The 20,863-nt window shown below is 35.3% G+C and overlaps 1 protein-coding gene across 4 annotated transcripts in view; it reads right to left on the minus strand.

Annotated features, from left to right (window-relative positions):
* Window positions 1-20,863, minus strand: part of ERBB4 (erb-b2 receptor tyrosine kinase 4) — a 1,221,654-nt gene that overhangs the window by 576,559 nt on the left and 624,232 nt on the right. The gene's annotated exons all lie outside the window — the stretch shown is intronic.

Below are 20,863 nucleotides of genomic sequence, written 5' to 3' on the forward strand. Positions count from 1 at the left end.
GTCAGCAATACTGAACCAACACAAGGCGAGTGCTGATTACCTAATTTTCATAAATAATTGTTCCGGCATTACCACAAAGTAACTTATTGACACTGACATGCCATGAAAAGTGAGAAAACAATAAGGACAGTGTATGAAACCACTTTTTTGCATCAAAGGCCCTACTGCAAATATTGTTATGTACTCTGACACTAGACCAATATTCTCAATATTTTACCCAAAAATCTGCTAAAGATGTTATTATTTCTATAAAATTGTATCAGTCCTAAAAAGCAAATATAAAAGTAAATATCTTCTTTGAGAAAAAGAAAAAGAATAATAGTTTATCTTTATAATAAGTTAATGACTTGTATAAATTATCAATATACTCTGCATTGCTACTAATGTTTTAAATTACCATAATGATATAAACATGTTATGTCCAAAAAAATATTTGTCTGAAATAATCACATTTGAATAAGTGCTCTAGTGTTAAAAGGCATTTCCCAAAGTAACAGCTCAAGTTTTCTATTAGCTAAAATCAACCAAATTGCTATACATACAAGTTTTTGTAAGTGATAAAGTAAATCAAAGCAGATAACCAAAGAAGATACTCATTTCAGAGAAAATTAAAGAATAATAAAACAGAATTTGAAGTTCCAAATAATTGAGGTAACATTGAAACTTGAAAGAAAAATCCTTCTCACAGTGTATAATTTAATTTTAAAAGCCATTGGTTTTCATAAATATTTCTACAAACTTAAAAGTTATATAAAAGCATTTACTTTTACTCATGTAGTAAAAGCATAGAGTCATGTTTAAGGAAAAAAGGGCAAAATATATTTCTCATCACATTTCATAAATTATTTCAATAAAAATCTTAATCTATTTTTAAACACTAAATTGAAAAGATAAAACATCACATAATGACACAGAGAATGTGTTTCTTAAAATATTAGAAAACATATTTTATATAAGGTGTTAAATATCAATGTGCATTTATTTTTAAGTCTATTCATTTTTAAGTTTTATATTCATTTTAAGTTTTAAGAAAATGCTACTTGTAAAACCAATACCCTCTATTTCTTTCTAAGGGCATATTAGGCTTCAGAACACATTTTGCTCAACTGCATCCAAATTTTATCACATCATTATAGAAAAAGAGCAAATGAGTGCTCATGGAGATAAAGTGAATTTTAGGGTCATTAGTATTTAACTTTTATAAAATTTTATTTGGCTCTCAAACCAGGTCATGAGTTTTAGGTAGAAGGTTATTTATTTTTATTTTTTTTAACAGCAATCTTCTGTATAGTATCTAGCAGTATACTTTATATATAATATGGTAATTATTCAATACTAAAGTTTCAATTATAACCCTCAAATTCTGACACTTAGGGTTTCAAAAGTAAAAATGCTTGAATGGCTCCTTTGAATACATTCTAAACTTTCAGAAAGACCATTGTTCAAAATCTTAACTTTGCTGAATTTGCTCAAAATAAACCATTCATTTATTTATTCATTCCATATTCCTTCATTCAGTAAGTATATAATGAATACTTGTCAAAGGCCAGGTCTAGGCTTTGCTTGGGATTATCAAGATGAGCCAAATCAAAAATCTTCTCTTTAAAATTTGGCATGCATCAGGGAATTACAATAAGTACATAATTAGCTGCTCTTAAGGTAGGAAGTGTTATATAAGTGTGATAGAAAGTGATAATTCTGAGAATTTTGAGGTGACATATATTAGCAAGTTATGATATAATTCAGAGTAACAACCATTACTACCATCTTCCAGTCTTTTAATTATTATTTATAACCCTGAATATTCATTGGAAGAACTGATGCTAAAAATGAAGCTCCAACACTGTGGCCACTTAATGCAAATAACTGACACATTGGAAAAGACCCTGATGCTGGGAAAGATTGAGGGCAGGATTAGAAGGGGCAACAGAGGATGAGACGGTTGGATGGCATCACCGACTCAATGGACATGAGTTTGAGCAAACTCCTTGAAATAGTGAAGGACATGGAAGCCTGGCGTGCTTCGGTCCATGGGGTCAAAAAGAGTCAGGCATGACTTAGTAATTGAACAAAAACAACAATAACAAAACACAACAAAACAAACAACAACAACAGCAAAAACCACATGACAGAAAAAATGGAAAAGTACCAAAGAAATAGCAAAATCTTAAAAATGTATGAGCGTGGCCCCACAAATGATGGGATGATGGCCTAGTTAGTTTTACTACTAAACCAACAGAGAAAAACCCTTTGAAAGGATCAAAAGTAGATTTCATTGATAAAAAGAAATAAAGGGAATATCTTCTGAAGAAAACAACCAGATAATGCAATGAAGCAAAGAGTCAAAAGGAATCTAAACTAGCATTATCCAAAATTCAGTTATATTTTTTTCACATGGAATTAGAATATCTTTATCTTGGTAATTGACTCATTAGTTAAAATTTTGCAGATGGCATTTAGCATTTTATATCCTTGATTGAATGATATGCTAAGGTTACTTAATTATTTAGACTATTAGTACATTTTTTCCTTTAAAAAAATTTTTTTTTCTGTAGTGACCCTAACTACATAAAAAAGCTAGAGTCTGATAACCCATCAAACAAATTTTATTGTAACTGCATTTAGGCTAATTAACTATGACATTAAACTACTGTATTTACACATTTTAAAATTCTTATAATCTATAAGGAATATGCATATACACTTACATACTAAAATAATGTAATATAAAAGTAACTTTTTTTTTTTTTACTTCTAGTAATCATTCTAGTTCTGTGAAAAATGTCATTGGCAATTTGATAGGGATCACATTGAGTCTGTATATTGCATTTGGTAGTATATTCATTTTCACAATACTGATTCTTCCTACCCAGGAACATGGAATATCTCTCCATATGTTTATGTCATCTTTGATTTCTTTCACTAGTTTCTTATAATTATCTGTGTACAGTTATCTTGTCTTAGATAAGTTTATTCATAGATATTTAATTCTTTTTGTTGCAATGGTGAATGAGATTGATTCCTTAATTTCTCTTTCTGATTTTTCATTGTTAGCATATAGAAATGCAAGTGATTTCTGTGTATCGATTTTGTATTCTGCAACTTTTCTAAATTCACTGATTAGCTCCAGCAATTTTCTGATACTATCTTTAGGGTTTAATATATACAATATCATGTCACCTACAAACAGTGAGAGCTTTGCTTCTTCTTTTCCAATCTGGATTCCTTTTATTTCTTTTTCTTTTCTGACTGCTATAGCTATGATGTCCAGAACTAGTTGAATAATAGTGGGGAAAGTGGACACCCTTGTCTTGTTCCTGATCTTAGGGAGAATGCTTTCAGTTTATCACCATTGAGAATAATGTTTGCTATAGGCTTACCATATATGGAATTTACTATGTTGAGGTAGTTCCTTCTATGCCCATCTTTTGAAGAGTTTTAATCATAAATGGGTCCTGAATTTTGTCAAAAGTTTTTTCTGCATCTATTTAGATGATCATATGGTTTTCATCTTTTAATTTATTAATATGGTATATCACATTAATTGACTTGCATATATTGAAGAATCTTTGCGTTCCTGGAAAAAACCCAATTTGATTATGGTGTATAAGCTTTTTGATGTGTTACTGAATTCCACTTGCTAAAATTTTGTCAATGATTTTTGCATCAATGTTCATCAGTGGTGGCCTGTAGTTTTCTTTTCTTGTGTTATCTTTGTCTGGTTTTTGTATCAGGGTGATGGTGGCCTCTTAGAATGAGTTTGGAAGTATTCCTTCCTCTGCAATTTTTTGAAAGATTTTTAGAAGGATAGACATTACCTTTTTCCTAATGTTTGATAAAATTCTTCTGTGAAGCCATCTGGTCCTGGGCTTCTGATTTTTTGGGAGATTTTGATCACAGCTTCAATTTCAGTACTTGTAATTGGGTTGTTCATAATTTCTACTTCTTCCTGGTTCAATCTTGGAAGATTGAACTTGTCTAAGAATCTTTCCATTTCTTCCAGGTTATCCATTTTATTGCCATATAGTTTTTCTTAATAGTCTCTTATAATCCTTTGTATTTCTGCATTGTCTTGTAATCCCTCCTTTTTTATTTCTAATTTTGTGGATTTGATCTTATTTTTTTCTTGATGGGTCTGGCCAAAGGTTTGTCAATTTTGTTTATCTTCTCAAAGAACCAGCTTTTAGTTTTATTAATATTTACTATTGTTTCATTTATTTTTCATTTATTTCTGCTCAGATCTTTATCATTTCTTTCCTTTCATTAATTTTGCTGTTGTTGTTCTTCTTCTTCTTCTTTTCCCAGTTGTTTTGGGTGTAAAGTTAGGTAGTCTGTTCAATGTTTTTCTTGTTTCTTGAGGTAGGATTGTATTGCTATAAACTTTCCTCTTACGACTGCTTTTGCTGCATCCCATAGGTTTTGAATTGTCATGTTTTCATTGTCATTTGTTTCTAGAAATTTTTTGATTTCCCTTTTGATTTCTTCAGTAACCTGTTGATTATTTAGAAATGTATTGTTTAATCTCCATGTGTTTGTGTTTTTTACAGTTTTTTTCTTGTAATTGATATCTAGTCTCATAGTGTTGTGGTTGGAGAAGTTGCTTGATATGATTTCAATTTTCTTAAATTTACTGAGATTTGATCTGTGACTCAAGATGTAGTCTATCCTAGAGAATGTTCCATTTGCACTTGAGAAGAAGGTGTATTCTTCTGTATTTGAATGGAATGTCCTGAAGATATCAATGAGATCCATCTCGTATAATGTATCATTTAAGACTTGTGTTTCCTTATTAATTTTCTGTTTTGATGATCTGTTCATTGGTGTGAGTGGGGTATTAAAGTCTCCTATTATTATTGTGCTACTGTCAATTTCTCCTTTTATGTCGGCTAGTATTTATGTACTGAGGTGCTCCTATGTTGGGTGCATAGATATTTACAATTGTTATGTCTTCCTCTTGGATTGAACCCTTGATCATTATGTAGTGTCCTTCCTGATCTCTTATAATCATCTTTATTTTAAGGTCTATTTTGTCTGATATGACGATTGCCACTACAGCTCTTTTGCTTCCTATTTGCATGGAATATATTTTTCCATCCTCTCACTTTCAGTCTACATGTGTCTTTAGGTCTGAAGTGGGTTTCCTGTAGACAGAATATATATGGATTTTGTTTTGTGTCTATTCAACCAGTCTGTGTCTTTTGCTTGGAGTATTTAATATATTTATATTTAAAGTAATTATTGATATATATGTTCCTATTGCCATTTTCTTAATTGTTTGGGGTTGATTTTGTAGATCTTTTTCTTCTCTTGTATTTTTTGACTACATAGTCCCTTTAACATTTGTTTTAAAGCTGGTTTGGTGGTACTGAAATCTCTTAACTTTTGCTTACCTGAAAAGCTTTTTATTTCTCCATCAATTTTGAATGGGATCCTTGCCAGGTACAGTAGTCTTGGTTGTAGATTTTTCCTTTTCAGTACTTTAAATATATCTGGCCGTTCCCTTCTGGCCTGCAGGGTTTCTGCTGAAAGATCAGCTGTTAAACATGGGGTTTCCTTTGTACGTTACTTGCTGCTTTTCCCTTGCTGCTTTTAATATTCTTTCTTTGTGTTTAGTCTTTGTTAGTTTGATTAGTATGTGTTTTGGTGTGTTTCTCCTTGGGTTTATCCTGTATGGGATTCTTTGTGCCTCTTGGATTTCATTGACTATTTCCTTTTCCATGTTGGGGAAATTTTCAACTATAATCTCCTCAAAAATTTTCTCATACACTTTCTTTTTCTCTTCTTCTTCTGGGACACCTAAAATTCAAATGTTGGTGTGTTTGATATTGTCCCAGAGGTTTCTGAGACTATCCTCATTTCTTTTCACTTTTTTTACTTTATTATGCTCTTCAGAAGTTATTTCCACCATTTTACTTTCTAGCTCACTGATTCATTCTTCTGCTTCAGATAATCTGCTATTGATTCCTTCCAGAGTATTTTTACTCTCAGTAAATGTGGTGTTTGTCTCCGTATGCTTATTCTTTAATTCTTCTATTGTTAATTGATTCTTGCATTTTCTTCCATTTTGTTTTCAAGATTTTTGATCATCTTTACTAGCATTACTCTGAATTCTTTTTCAGGTAGTTTGCCTATTACCTCTTCATTTATTTGGACTTCTGTGTTTCTAATTTGTTCCTTCATTTGTGTAGTATTTCTCTGCCTTTTTTATTTTATTTTTTTAACGTATTGTGTTTGAGGTCTCCTTTTCCCAGGCTTCAGGGTTGAATTCTTTCTTCCTTTTGGTTTCTGCCCTAATGGCAACCCACTCCAGTATTCTTGCCTGGAGAATCCCACGGACGGAGGAGCCTAGTAGGCTACAGTCCATGGGGTTGCAAAGACTCAGACAGGACTGAGCGGCTTCACTCACTCAAAGTTGATCCAGTGGTTTTTGTGAACTTCCTATAGGGTGAGGTTTTTTTTTTGTTCTTTTGTTTTTCCTCTGATAGGCAAGGCTGAGTGAGGTGGTAATCCTGTCCTCTGATGATTGGTTTGTACTTTTTTTTTTTTTTTTCCCCATTTATTTTTATTAGTTGGAGGCTAATTACTTTACAGCATTGCAGTGGTTTTTGTCATACATTGAATTAGCCATGGATTTACATGTATTCCCCATCCCGGTCCCCCCTCCCACCTCCCTCTCCACCCCATCCCTCTGGGTCCTCCCGGTGCACCAGGCCTGAGCACTTGTCTCATGCATCCAACCTGGGCTGGTGATCTGTTTCACCCTAGATATACATGTTTCGATGCTGTTCTCTTGAAACATCCCACCGCCGGGTTCTCCCATAGAGTCCACAAGTCTGTTCTATACATCTGAGTCTCTTTTTCTTTTTTTGCATATAGGGTTATCGTTACCATCTTTCTAAATTCCATATATATGTGTTAGTATACTGTAATGGTCTTTATCTTTCTGGCTTACTTCGCTCTGTATAATGGGCTCCAGTTTCACCCATCTCATTAGAACTGATTCAAATGAATTCTTTTTAACAGCTGAGTAATATTCCATGGTGTATATGTACCACAGCTTCCTCATCCATTCATCTGCTGATGGGCATCTAGGTTGCTTCCATGTCCTGGCAATTATAAACAGTGCTGCGATGAACATTGGGGTGCACGTGTCTCTTTCAGATCTGGTTTCCTTGGTGTGTATGCCCAGAAGTGGTATTGCTGGGTCATATGGCAGTTCTATTTCCAGTTTTTTAAGAAATCTCCACACTGTTTTCCATAGCGGCTGTACTAGTTTGCATTCCCACCAACAGTGTAAGAGGGCTCCCTTTTCTCTACACCCTCTCCAGCATTTATTGCTTATAGACTTTTGGATAGCAGCCATCCTGACTGGCGTGTAATGGTACCTCATTGTGGTTTTGATTTGCATTTCTCTGATAATGAGTGATATTGAGCATCTTTTCATGTGTTTTTTAGCCATCCGTATGTCTTCCTTGGAGAAATGTCTGTTTTGTTTTGTTTGTTGTTTAGATGAGCCTGTACAGTGTGCTACTTGTAGCTGATTGATGCAGGACCTTGTATTCAAACGGTTTCCTTTCTGTGAGTTCTCACTATTTGATGCTCCCTAGGGTTAGTTCTCTGGTGGTCTAGGGTCTTGAGTCAGTGATCCCACTTCAAAGGCTCAGGGCTTGCTCTCTGGTCAGAACAAAGATTCCACTAGTGGTCTGCTATGGCATTAAGTGAGATTAAAACAAATACCCAAAAAGGAGAAATCAAAGATGAACCCCAGACAAATGGCAGGTACAAAATCAGGCAGATAATACTTAAAGCAATAGAATATACACATATACACATACACCCATAAGTAAAGTCAAAAGAGTCCAACAAAAATACAGTAGATTGACCTGGCAAACAAAAGAAATCAAGAATTATATTTACCAGTTAAGCACAAAACTAGCTAAAGTACAGACTGGAAAACAAAATTAAAGGAAGGTGCCAAGTGGGGAATAAAGCAATGAAAACAAAACTAAGAAATGTGTTGAGAGGAAAGGAAGGAAAGAAAAGAAAGCAAGAATATATATGCAAAGTTAAATAGAGGTAGATGAAGATTTATATACATTAAAGATTAACTGCAAGGGGGAAAGAACTGTAGGAAAGGCAAGCAAAGGAATAAATGTAGAAAATGTTTAATAGGTTTAAAAATTAATAATTAAAATTATTAAAAAAGGGAAAAAAAGGAAGAAAGAAAAAAAAGAAAAAAAGGAAAACTCCACATAACTGCAAAAGTCCAACACAGAGGCAGAGGTTTATAACAACAATAAAATGTGTGACTGAATATACACATATAAAAATACACCCATAAGCAAAATCAAAACAGTCCAACAAAACTAAAGTACAATAGATTGACCCAGTGAACAAAGGAAACCAAAAATTATATCTACTAGTTAAGAACAAAACTAACTAAAGCACAAACTGGAAAACAAAACCAAAGCAAGGTGCCATTTGGGAAACAAAGCAATGAAAATAAAACTAACAAATATTTTGAGAGGAAAGGAAAGAAAGAGAAGAAAGAAAGAATAGATATGCAAAGTTAAATAGGGGTAGATAAAGAAAATTTATATATATTAAAGATTAACTGCAAGGGGAAAAGAATAGTAGGAAAAGCAAAGGAATAATTGTAGAAAAAATAATAACAGGTTTAGAAAACTTAAAAGGAAAATTAGAAAAAGAGAAAAGGAAAAAAAAGGAGAACTCCACAGAACTACAAAAGTCCAACATAGAAACAGAGGTTTATAACAACAATAAAAAATGTGACTGAGAGGGAAAAAAAAATCTCAAAAGATTAATTAGATTCCATAATGCCAATAAAGTCGACAGCTACAACAGAGGGGGCCAAAAAGGAAAAAAAAAAAAAAAAACCCAAAGAATCTACATAGCAAATCAAAACATAAGAATAGAAATGTTTATCTGGAGTCACTGCTGCCACAGTCCTTTCCCTCGCTGGGAGTCACAGTCCACCTCGACCCCCCAGGACGCCCTCCAACACTGTGCTGATCTCTGGGTCTGTTGCGGGGGCAGCTCAGATCCTAGTCTGGTCCTCCTCCTGTCTGTTCTTGCCTCCAGTGTCCACGGCTATCAGAGCGAGTGAGTTTTCTTTTGTGGGAGCTCTCAGTGGCCTTTTATATATTCCATAGACGCAGAGTCTGCCTAGTTGATCGTGTGGATTTAATCTGCAGCTGGTACAGCTGGTGGGAAGCTTTTGGGTCTTCTTCCTTAGCCACATGCCCCTGGGTTTCCATTGTGGTTTTATTTCCACCTCTGCATGCGGGTCATCCACTGGGGTCTGCTCCTGTGGCTGCCTTGGAGGACTTGGGTCTGCCCCTGTGAGGGCCAGATGGGGAGGTGGTGCAGCTGCTTGGGTCGCCGGGGTTCTGGCAGCACCAGGTACTCAGGGGAGTTGGCGGCCCGGGCAGCAGGAAATGTAGTGCTCTAGAAGGGTATGGCAGCCAATATTGGCCAATACACTATGGCACTCTTGCCTGGAGAAACCCCCCGACAGAAAAGCCTGGGAGGCCACAATCTACAAGGTCGCATAGAGATGGCCATGACCCTGTGTGCATAGACGCAACACTTTTTTGCGGGTGGCAGCTCTGCCCCAGTGAGAGTGAGCGTGAAGCTGGCGCAGCTGCTTGGCTTGCGCGGACCCTGGCGGCACAAACTGCGCAGGCACACGGACTGCCCCTGCCCCAGGGGTTACGGCCCTATCAGTCTTTCCCCGAGCCTCTTGTAGGAGGTGATCAGAAGGCCTCTTGGGCCAGTCTTTCTCCTTCGCTCCACCCATTCGGGCACTTAGAGGGCTCCCTTGCCTGGGGTCCTTCTCTGTTGCTGGGTGCATCAGGCACGTAGGGGGCCCCCCTGGCAGGGGTCCTACTCTGTAGATCGGCACATCAGGCACTTAAAGGAGCACCCTGGGTGGGGTCCTACCATGCAGTTCAGTGGGTCAGGCATTTGATGGGGCAGCCTCGCTATTATTCAGCTGCCAATGCTAGTGTGTGGGGAGAGACAGGCTGTGGTGATGGCTCCAACCCCTACGCGTGACTCAGCACTATCGCCTTCTTCCATGGCTGCCCGGCTTTCCTCCACAGGCGTTTCCCACAACAATCTCCTCCCTCACATCCTCTGGATCCATCTCTCCATGGTCAACAGCAGCCCTCGCCCTGGGATTGCTCCATAATCCCTAAATTCCAGCTCCCGGCCTCTGCACCTTCCAGGGGACCTGCATCCCTGTCCCGGGAGTGTATGGCTGGGGCAAGGACTGGTTGATTCTTATTCCATTTAGGCTGCCACAGATCAGCTGTTTCACTCCCAGCCTTAAATGTTTCTCCTCTGATTCAGACAATTGCCCCGATGTGGGGATCAGATCTCTGCTTCAGTTTCCCGACCTGCTGAGGGCAGGTCCAGTCCTACGAAAACTCCTCTGTTTTACCCCCTAGTTCCCCCATCCTATCGAGTCTTGCGTGGTTCTATATATTCTTTTCTGCTGGTCAGGTACTCCTGTTCACTCTCAGCTGCTGTTCTGCATACGCTTCTGTATCTGAAGGTGTATCCTGATGTATCCATGGAGAGAGATGTACTCCACGTCCACCTATTCCACGGCCATCTTGTTTTCAGTCACACTAGTTTTAAAAAGTAACTTTCTTGTCCTTTTTCCTTCAAACTGAATATTCTTTCATTTTTTTCCCCCATATCACAAAGTTGTGATTTCAAACTCCTTTAGGCATCATTGGTTTTTCAGATGTACAGAACAAGCTTCAATGAAAACACCCTGAAATTTTTACCGTGAATGGTTTGGGGGCATAGTTCATGAAAATAGCTTTTCTAGTGCTTGACAGTGAAGCAAATGGAGCATCATTTCAAGAATCACTTTGCTGGTTCTTCAAAGTTTTACAAAAAGAAATATCAAGAACATAAACTTTAATTCAGATTTTAGTCAGGGCCAAAAAGCCATGAGTAAGATAAGGCACTTTTCTTTATGAATTTAGAGTGGAATATGACATACACGGAATAAAGATTGTCTCAGGATACTTCACCCCACCAGTTTCTTGTTTTAATTAAACTGTTCTTTAATCAAAATGTTGCAGATCTATTTTTATCTATACTGTTGTCAACTATCCATGTGTGTTAAATATTTTCAAATTATAAACTGAAAATAACTACTGGATTGGACAAAGTAATGAAGTCACAGGGGAGTTCTAATTTTTCAGATCACAGTATCAATGAGAGTAAATAAAACCAGTAAATTCTTAAGTTATGCTTTTATTCTTTTTTTCTTCAAGATTTTTTTTTTTTTTAATTTTGGAGGGGCAAGGGGTTACACTTAACTATCACATAAGTAGTAGCCCAGTGACTCAGTCACTATTTTCTTTTTATTTTCCACCTCTCATAGAAATGCCATTTCTACCCACTGAGGGAAATTGAAAACCAAATTGAAACCAAATTGGGAAACCATAAATAACATGAAAAAGACAACCTACTGACTGAGAGAAAATATTTGCAAATGATATGAACAAGTACTTAATTTCAAAAATATCCAAACTCAATCAAAAAATGGGCAAAAGACCTACATAGACATAACTTCAAAGAAGACATACAGATGGCCAACAAATACATGAAAAGATGCTCAATATCACTAATTTTCTGAGAAATGCAAATCAAAACTATAATGAGGTATCACACACCCTCAAGAAGAAAATAGTAACCCACTCCAGTATTCTTGCCTGGGAAATACCTTGGACAGAGGAGCTTGGTGAGCTACAGTCCAATAGGTCACAAAAGAGTTAGACACAATATAATGACCAAATAATAACATATAAAATAGATAAAAAATAAGGGTTACTCTATAGCACAGTGAACTACCTATAATGATTTATAACAGAGAATCATCTGAAAAAGTATGTGGCTGGGTCACTTTGCTATACACCTTTAACCTAATACTGTAAATTAACTATATTTCAATGACAACTAAAAAAAAAAATAAAAAGGAAACAAATAATTTAAGTCAAATTCAAATTTGTAATATACATTTTCTGACAAACAAAAGAGTTTGAAGGTTCTTCTTCTTCTTTTTTTTTTTTTAAGTCACTGTAGAACAGATAAGACCAATGGGAAAGCATCGTTGAAACAGATACAGGACACAAACCTCCTTTTCTTTTTCCAACCCTGCCTGACAAAATCCTTGAATCAAGACAGAGGTGCAGAGAAGCTTCGCACTGTCTACCTATATTGCAGATAGAAAGTAAAATAAATATCAAGCATTTCAAAAGTTTGTTAAAGCATGACTTCTTTATCAAGAGAATGACAGAAACTAAGACAACTGCTAATGATACTAGTAAATCCAATTAAAAAAATATCCCATCACATGCAGAAGTGTTTGCGCACAGGAGCTTGAGCAATATGCTTGAAAAATAGAAATCTACTTATGTTAGACAAATAATATTCCTTTAACAAAAAAAAGATGTGTAAGTTATTTAATGAGTAGACCCTATAATTACTATATATCACTTGCAGTTTTTGTATGTAAGAATATTTACGCTAATTATATACTATTTTCTTCTAAATATGTATTAGGTCTTTCTCAATAACACTTATGCTTTCCTGTGTTCATTCAGTTAAGAGTTAGGGAAGCCTTCTCTGTGTGGTTGATCACTGAGATCTGAATTGAATGGTCGGGCAATTCTTACCTTGTTGCCCAGAGTGGCTATAAGAAATGCTCTTATACAGAGAGCAATGTTTAACTAGACTACTGTCTAAATGAGTTCCAAATAACACTTGGCACTTTCATTGTCAGTGGCTACCATCAGACCAATCTCTTTATAGTTGTAACAGCAATGCTCAAGACAGCTCATTGAAAACAGTTCCATGAAAATGAAGAAAGGAGGAAAGAAAAGAAGCAGGAAGGAGAAGGGGAGTTGGGTGGAATAATTAAAGAAAAAAAACATGGTAAAATAGCCATAAGTCAGGAACTCTTGGCTGTGGTCCAAATCATGCCATTTAGATACTGGGTAAATTACCTAAACTTTCTTTAATCTCTAGTTTGAAGGATGTACACTATAGAGTCACCAAGATTCTTTCCAGCTTTAAGAATATTTTCTCATAATAAAAAATAACTTTGATGATTGAATGTTTATTCATCTAAATATTTTTATCATGAAGAATATAAATATTCAATCACTATGTTGAAATGTGTACATTCAAGGAACCTCCATAAAGAGTATAATCAATTATTTCAAATCCTCACATATTCTTTAAAATGCTCATAAAACTCAAATCAAGAAATATAATAACCTCCACTCTTAAATGGACTTCCCTGGAAGCTGCCAAGGCAAGAGACATGGGTTCAGTCCCTGGGTCAGGAAGATCCTCTTGGAGAAGGAAATGGCAACATATTCCAGTATTCTTGCCATGGAAATCCCATGGGCAGAGTACGGCAGGCTATAGTCCGTGCGGTCATAAAAACTGGACATGACTTAGTGACTAAGCCACTCTAAAATAACTGACAGTAGGACAAAATTGTGACACTCTTTAAACCTCTTCCAATTGTTCCAATCAACCCTGAAATCACTGATTCCAAGTAGCTATATTTAGTTGTAGACAATACAATACTAAGTAATTTCTGTAAAATGGTTGAAACAGAAACCCAGCCACACTTTGATTACTCACTGTCCCATGGTCTGAATTTGTGGTTGCACTTTGTTCTTTACACAGAAAAACCACATTTGAAAAAGTCATGCAAAGGAAGACTGGGTACCAATTCTATCACAAAGACAATTTATAAACTACCCATTTGCACTCGGTTTGTCAAGCACATATTATTTGCTTCAAATTCCATTTTTTGAAGGATAAGCTAATTTGCTAGTAAACCAGACATTCTTTAACTATTTATCAACTTTAGGATGCCTTACTCAAATGTGCCTCATGTACCTCCATTTCACTTACTTCTTGTACACAATTTTTCAACATGTCATAGTAACAGAATTCATAGGAAGAATTATCTTGCAAATGCCAACGCATTTATTATCCATGATCAAGTTATTCTCCAAAACAGTCAAGTGTTTGGGATTTATGCATTCTAAAATATTTTACTTCTACCAAAACATTCTCTCAAAGAGGAAGATGCATTAAGAAAAGAAGTGCCAAAAAAAAGAAAAGAAGTGTCTTTCCAACTGCATAATTATTCTTTACTAATATTGTTGCATGTGAATTTTACTCTGAAAATCTTTTCTGTGTCTGCCTATGGATGTTTAAGAATATTTTATTTAACATTCATCAAGCATAAGTAAATGTTCTTGATAATATAAGCCATTATACTTCACTTCATTTTTACTATTTTGCATTCACTTGTACAAAGCAGTCAGACAGGTTATGTTTCCATTTTTGTTGAAATTGAAGATAACTCATGGGAGGTTTATATATTAACATAATATGTCATTTGCATCAGCTATTCCATTGGAGTTTTCAACCAAAGCTGAATCAATTAAAATAGATAAATCTCTAATAAAGTATAACTCTAGAATTTCATCACTCATTCCCTAGAGAATGAGCAAAGATACCTGAGGCCAAATTTACTTAATTGTTCAACCATAAAGGCATGTGTTTAATCACAGACTTCATCAAAAAAATTCCCGACAGTTTTAATTAATTAGCTTCATTCCTCATTCATTCATAGACTTGAAAATATTTTACATCCATTATCTTAGGTAAAAAGCTATCATTTATTTATTTATTATTTATTTAGTTGTTTGTTTTTAAGTTGCAGGATGTCATAGAAACAGACTACCACAGGGGATGGAAGGTGAATCCAGATCTATAGCAGTTATCCAGAGCTGAGTGTTTCATTCACAGCTTCACTGTAGAAATTTTATCAGAAAGAATTAAATTAAATCTGATTCAATGATATCCATGATTATACCCTGCATTTTCTCTTTTCTGAATTATAAAATTATGCCTATTTGATATCCATCTGGTCGATTATATCAAATATCATTTGCATATTAAAAGCAAATTGTAAAAAAAAAATCCAAAATAAAAACAGTTTGTAGCCAACAAATTAACTGTCTCAAAATCAACTGTTATGTATCTGTGACTTGTATACCTCAAAAAAGAAAACAGACTGACATGGGAAATACACACGCACAGACACCGATTTCTTCCTGTGTAATCCTGGGCAAGTTACTCAATCTCATTGTGAGACAAAGCTTTTTAAACATGCCTATACACTCTAGGATGACTAAATTAATGCCATTAGAAATTTTAATGATGTCTTTATGTAAAGTTAATCTAGGGTAACATTATGATTCTGTGGGTGTAATGGGTAAAAAAGAGAAGGAAATTCAGGAAAGAGTACAGTGGTCTCTTCGAAAACCGGGTATTTACCAAGATCTGATTCCATGACTCCCAGCACTTAACAAAATCCACAGATGTGACTCATGTTCTTATAAAAATGACACAGTAGAGTGGGAGGATGTGGAAGGTTCTCAAATGTATATTCTTCTATAGCATTCAGCTGAGGTAGAAATGACCGACACACATACCTTCCCCTCAGGTTAGGAAACTGGTAACTGCTACTAGCCACATTGCCAACAGGGAAACAATGTTTCTGAGATGGATAGAGAAATTGACCCTTCATAACATTATCTGTGTCCCCAGGATGAGCAAATAGGCCTTTTTTCCCCTTAAGTTTCAGGTCATGAGAACAAAGTCTTTATTTTTCTCCTGTAAAATAGAATGATAAAATAACAGAAAGATGAATGTGAAGTAATCTTGTATATACAGGTATTAGGCAAGCCAGCTGCTAAAACAAATTTATTGTTTGTATATTTGATAATTTATTCTTTGGACCCTATTCTTTGGCCTAACTTCTCAGAATGTCTTCGTTACCTCTTGGAACTTTATCTCCTATGCTTCACTTTATTAAGGTATTGCCTTTAAAAAAGTAACTTAGAAAGAGCATCCTGTTAGAGGTTGACAAGACCAAAGACAAAAGTGCATTCATATTTAACTAATTCAATCTATTCCAAACAGTTTACCCATCCTTTATTTTCACAATATGCACTGTGCTATACTTAGTCACTCAGTTGTGTCCAACTTTTTGGACCCCATGGACTATAGCTCACCAGGCTCCTCTGTCCATGCGGATTCTCCAGGCAAGACTACTGGAGATGGTTGCCATGCCTTCCTCCAGGGGATCTTCCCAACCCAGGGATGTAAAACCCAGGTCTCTGCATTGCAGGCAGATTCCTTACCTACTGAGCCACCAGGGAAACCCGAGAATACTGGAGTGGGTAGCGTTTATCTTCTCCAGGGGATCTTCCCAAGCCAGGAATCAAACCAGAGTGTCCTGCATTGCAGGTGGAATCTTTACCAGCTGAGCTATCAGGGAAGCCCTTCCACTATACACACACATACACACACACACACACACACACACACACGTATTTCTAAAAACAATTATAAATGCATATACCTGTCTTCCAGGTTGTGTAATAATTATTTTCATACATTTTACTCAATAGTTCTAAATTACTAAGTTTAGTAGGTATTTTGGACAACAGGATTTCATTTTTACGGTTCTTGGGCACTGGAATACTTGCTTCCTTCTCTATGATAAAGGTAAAGATTTTGAAAAAATTCACTTCCAGAGCATTTCCCAGCCTTCCTTGCCGAAGAGTGATGTATGGCAACTGAATGGATGAATGAAAGTGATCTGTGCCACTTTTGCTCTTGGAATCCTTGTGCAATGTCCCTGGGCATAGCCAGACACAGAAGACTCCAAGGTCCTTAAGGAAAGTGGAGCTAGAAAGTGGAAGGAAATTGAGTCTTTAAAGAAGCATCTTCTAATCAGAAATAATTGCTTTAGACTTGACTTGGGTTTTGCTATTGGCTCAGTGGGTAAAGAATTCACATGCAATGACAGAGACACAGAAGACATGGTTGAATCCCAGGGTTGGGAGATCCCTTGAGGAGGAAATAGCAACCCACTCCAGTATTCTTGCCTGAAAAACCACAGGGACAGAGGAGCCAGGTGGGCTACAGTCCATGGGGTCACAAAGAGTCAGACATAACTAAGTGACTAAGCATGCAAGCATGTGCTAAATCACTGGAATTTCAATGTTGATCTGCTAGCGCACTTCATATTGTTTGTCCTAAGTAATGCCTATCTCAACCAACTACACCTCTGGTGACCTCAGGACACTTCAACTGCCTGAACTGCTGAACATCAAGGTGTTTTATAACTTCACGAAAGAGTCATTTCATCATCTTGTGCAAACCTGGATTAAAGTGAATGAGTTTTACAGCATTTTCCTTACCAATTTAGCCTTTGAATAGTATTTTTTCTCTACTAAAACTTCTAACATCAGAAAATCATCTAACATCACTCTTAGAATTTTACTGGATATCAAAAAAAGAAAAATAAAAAGTGAAACAAAGTTTTAAGACTAGGTTTGATTTCTAGGTCTTGGTAAACATGAGTGTTTCAGAATTTTAAGGTTTTGCATAACAATAACAATGTAAATATTTATACCAACAACTCCCTGTTTCCTAACCAGCACCACAGAGGCACAACAGACCAAAACGAACAAACAAGCAAACATACAAACAACCTCTCTCTGTAGTATATGAGTATCTCCAAGGCACAAAACCAGAAGATATGTCTATAAATAGTGGGATTTTTGAAATTGTTAGATATGCATTCAAGATAGGATTTAGAAAACGGAAATGGAGATATAAGATGATTATCTGAAAAAAATGGTAAGAGTTATCAAATTTGCTCTGACTAAAATAAATAAATTGCCTCTAAACAATCTGCATATCAAGTTTTCTTGATATATCTTGTATATATATATTGTATATCTGTATATATGTAGTTTCATCTATTTGTACCCACATTGTTACTGGATGTATAATATAAGTTCAAAAGATTTTATAACTGTACTAAAAAAAGCATGATTTTTCAGTTTTCTTTCCTGGACTAGTCTAGACTTTAGTTCTCCTACTTTTGACAAAATTATGCTTCTGACAATTCTTAAAGTTATTTAAGATTATGTTAATTTTAAAGGACATTATTTATTTTAAAAAATATTTTCACATCTTCTTTCTTTTAGGTCATTTTATCAGGTTTAGGTAGCCAAGAGAGGAAAAGTAGGAGTTAATTATCTGAAAAAAGTCCAGTTTCCCTTCTAAAATTCACATTATATTATTTTATTATATTCAAGGAAATGTACAACTATTTATTTACTTTTAAATTGATGTCTCCCTTCACAATAACACACGCTCCATGAAAGAAGAGACTTTATTTACCTGTTCACCCCCAATCCTTAATACCTACAAATATGTCTGTCTCAATAATATTTATTAACTGGAATATCAAATGATTTAGAAATTTTTTTGCACTGCACATTCACCATGTAATTACAGGTACTCCAGTTTCTTTCCCAATCACAACTCTCAAATCAGTTCTGTATTAGTGTCCTTTTAATATGTTTTGATAGTATTTCCAATTAGGAAAAGCTGCAAACCCCACAGTACACTGGCAGTGAAGATTCTGCAACTTGACAAGGGCAAGTTTATTTAGAAGATTCCTGGACATTAAGCAATATAGTGATTGTTTTAAAATTTAAATGAAGTCTTATAGGTCATTAGACCTCTTATAGGTCTGGACAAGTACTTTATCCCTAGAATAAAAAGAGTTGAAACTTGCTCTTAGGGTAAAATTAATGTATCATTTACATGTATGCTAATCAAAAGAATTAGTGGAATATATTAAGTGTTAAGATATAAATTCATACAATAGAACTGTCCGTCAAATTTAGAGTTAACATTCTAGAAAATTATTAAGAACTACTGAGAGGCACTCCAAAGCCTGACTTCCAGTGCATCAATAGAAACAGTGGAGTTGACTGAAGTGATGATAAATGTAAGTGGTTGAAATTTTTCTGTACTTTATACTCTGATTAATCCTTTTCTTCTCAAAGCATGCCAATTAATCAGCACCACTTCCATTAATACATGGATTTACTTAAAGACCCAGGGAAGATACTAACTGCTATTTTAGAGGCTTTTTGTTTGTTTGCACATATATTCTAAATAATGTAATTATACAAGAAACTGTTTCCTAGGTGGGAAAATAAAGTACTGACATCACAAATCTTTCTACTTAACCAATTCATTTATACAAATAACAAATCATTTAAACTAGAACAGCATGTAAACTGAAAATTCTTTGTGTTCCAAGTAGAAATTATCATTCTCTTTCTGAATTTTATTGACAGTGGGGTAACAGCATTCCATAAGGAAGAAATACTATATTCCACATTTTCTTTCCAATTCAAAAAGAAGTTGCTAGTTTAAACACCTGCATTTTGAGTATCCATACCAAGAAAATGAAATGGCTTTTCTATAATAAATATCAAACAATCCATTCAGAGGTATGGATAAATGGAATTTATGCTAAGTCAAAAAATGTACTCTTGCAATTAATTATTTCATTGACATGACTATATCTCAGCATGAGTTTTCAATATCCAGAATATCTAGCTACTTCAATATACTTTTGCCTTTTCAATTCTTTTTTCAAATTAACTTTGTCTACACTTAATGAAAGAACACTATGCAAAGTCTTTTGAAAGTATGTATGTTGTCACGCTGTTTGATTGAATAGTTTGATCACTCTCCTGTAGTGGTGAATATGGTGAAAAAGAATGCCAATTCCTGTCCCAATTTTTATATATATATATATAAATACGTATGTATGTGTTTAGCTACTCAGTTGTGGCTGATTCTTTGTGACCCCATGGACTGTCCATGGAATTCTCTGTCCATGGAATTCTCCAGGCAAGAGTACTGGAGAGGGTAGCACTCCCTTCTCTATGGAATCTTCCCAACCCAGGGATCAAACCCAGATATCATGCATTGCAGACAGATTCTTTACTGTCTGAGTCAGCAAGGAAGCCCATGAAATATACATATTTTCTATACTTGCAACATATATATGTGCTTAGAAATATATAGAAATGAGTATAAAGATGAGTTATGTTTCAGGTTCTCTTAAATAAAGGTGTACAGAGTTCACAGTAGCAAAAATATAAATAATAGTTTTAATAGCTCATAATACTTCTGAAACTTGATTTCTACTGTAGAGATATCAATATTTTAGTAATAAGCCATTATATTTCTAATTCAAAGTACCTCGAGTACTTATGGTGTAAAATCTTAGCCTACCTGGGAGCTAAAGATAAGAAAGCATATGTGACCCTTACTCTCAAGGATACTTATTTTCTTGTAAATGAGATAAAATATGCACAGTAATAGATACAATAAATGCAATGTGGCCAGGTTTGTAGAAATCTGAAGACAGATTTTTTTTTTCCAGTTAAATTGGACTGAGAGTGGTATGAAGGAAGGCTGTGAAGAAATGCAATAGTAAACTAGTTAAAAAAAAAAAAAACCTATGATAATCTTTAGTTTTACATCATAAATTGTGTCTTCTCTAATTTAGAATTTGTCTCATCTTGATAGTATTTAGATGAATGATCCCTTTTTTTTAGGAGCTAATTCATTCTTCTATTAGCAAATGTTAATTTAAATAGGACTATCTCTTCCAAAGAGCTTCCCTCATAACTTAGTCGGTAAAGAATCTGCCTGCAGTGCAGGAGATCCAAGTTCTAGCCCTGGTCGGGAAGATCCCCTGGAGCAGTATTCTTGCCTGGAAAATCCCATGGACAGAGGAGCCTGGTGAGCTGCAGTCCAGGGGGCTGTAAGTAGTCCAGCACGACTGAGGGTATCTCTTCCAATACATTTTAAATACATATTTTCCCATGTACTAGTA

Source organism: Odocoileus virginianus, chromosome 30, assembly GCF_023699985.2.
Source record: "Odocoileus virginianus isolate 20LAN1187 ecotype Illinois chromosome 30, Ovbor_1.2, whole genome shotgun sequence".
In the NCBI taxonomy this organism is placed as follows: Eukaryota; Metazoa; Chordata; class Mammalia; order Artiodactyla; family Cervidae; genus Odocoileus; species Odocoileus virginianus.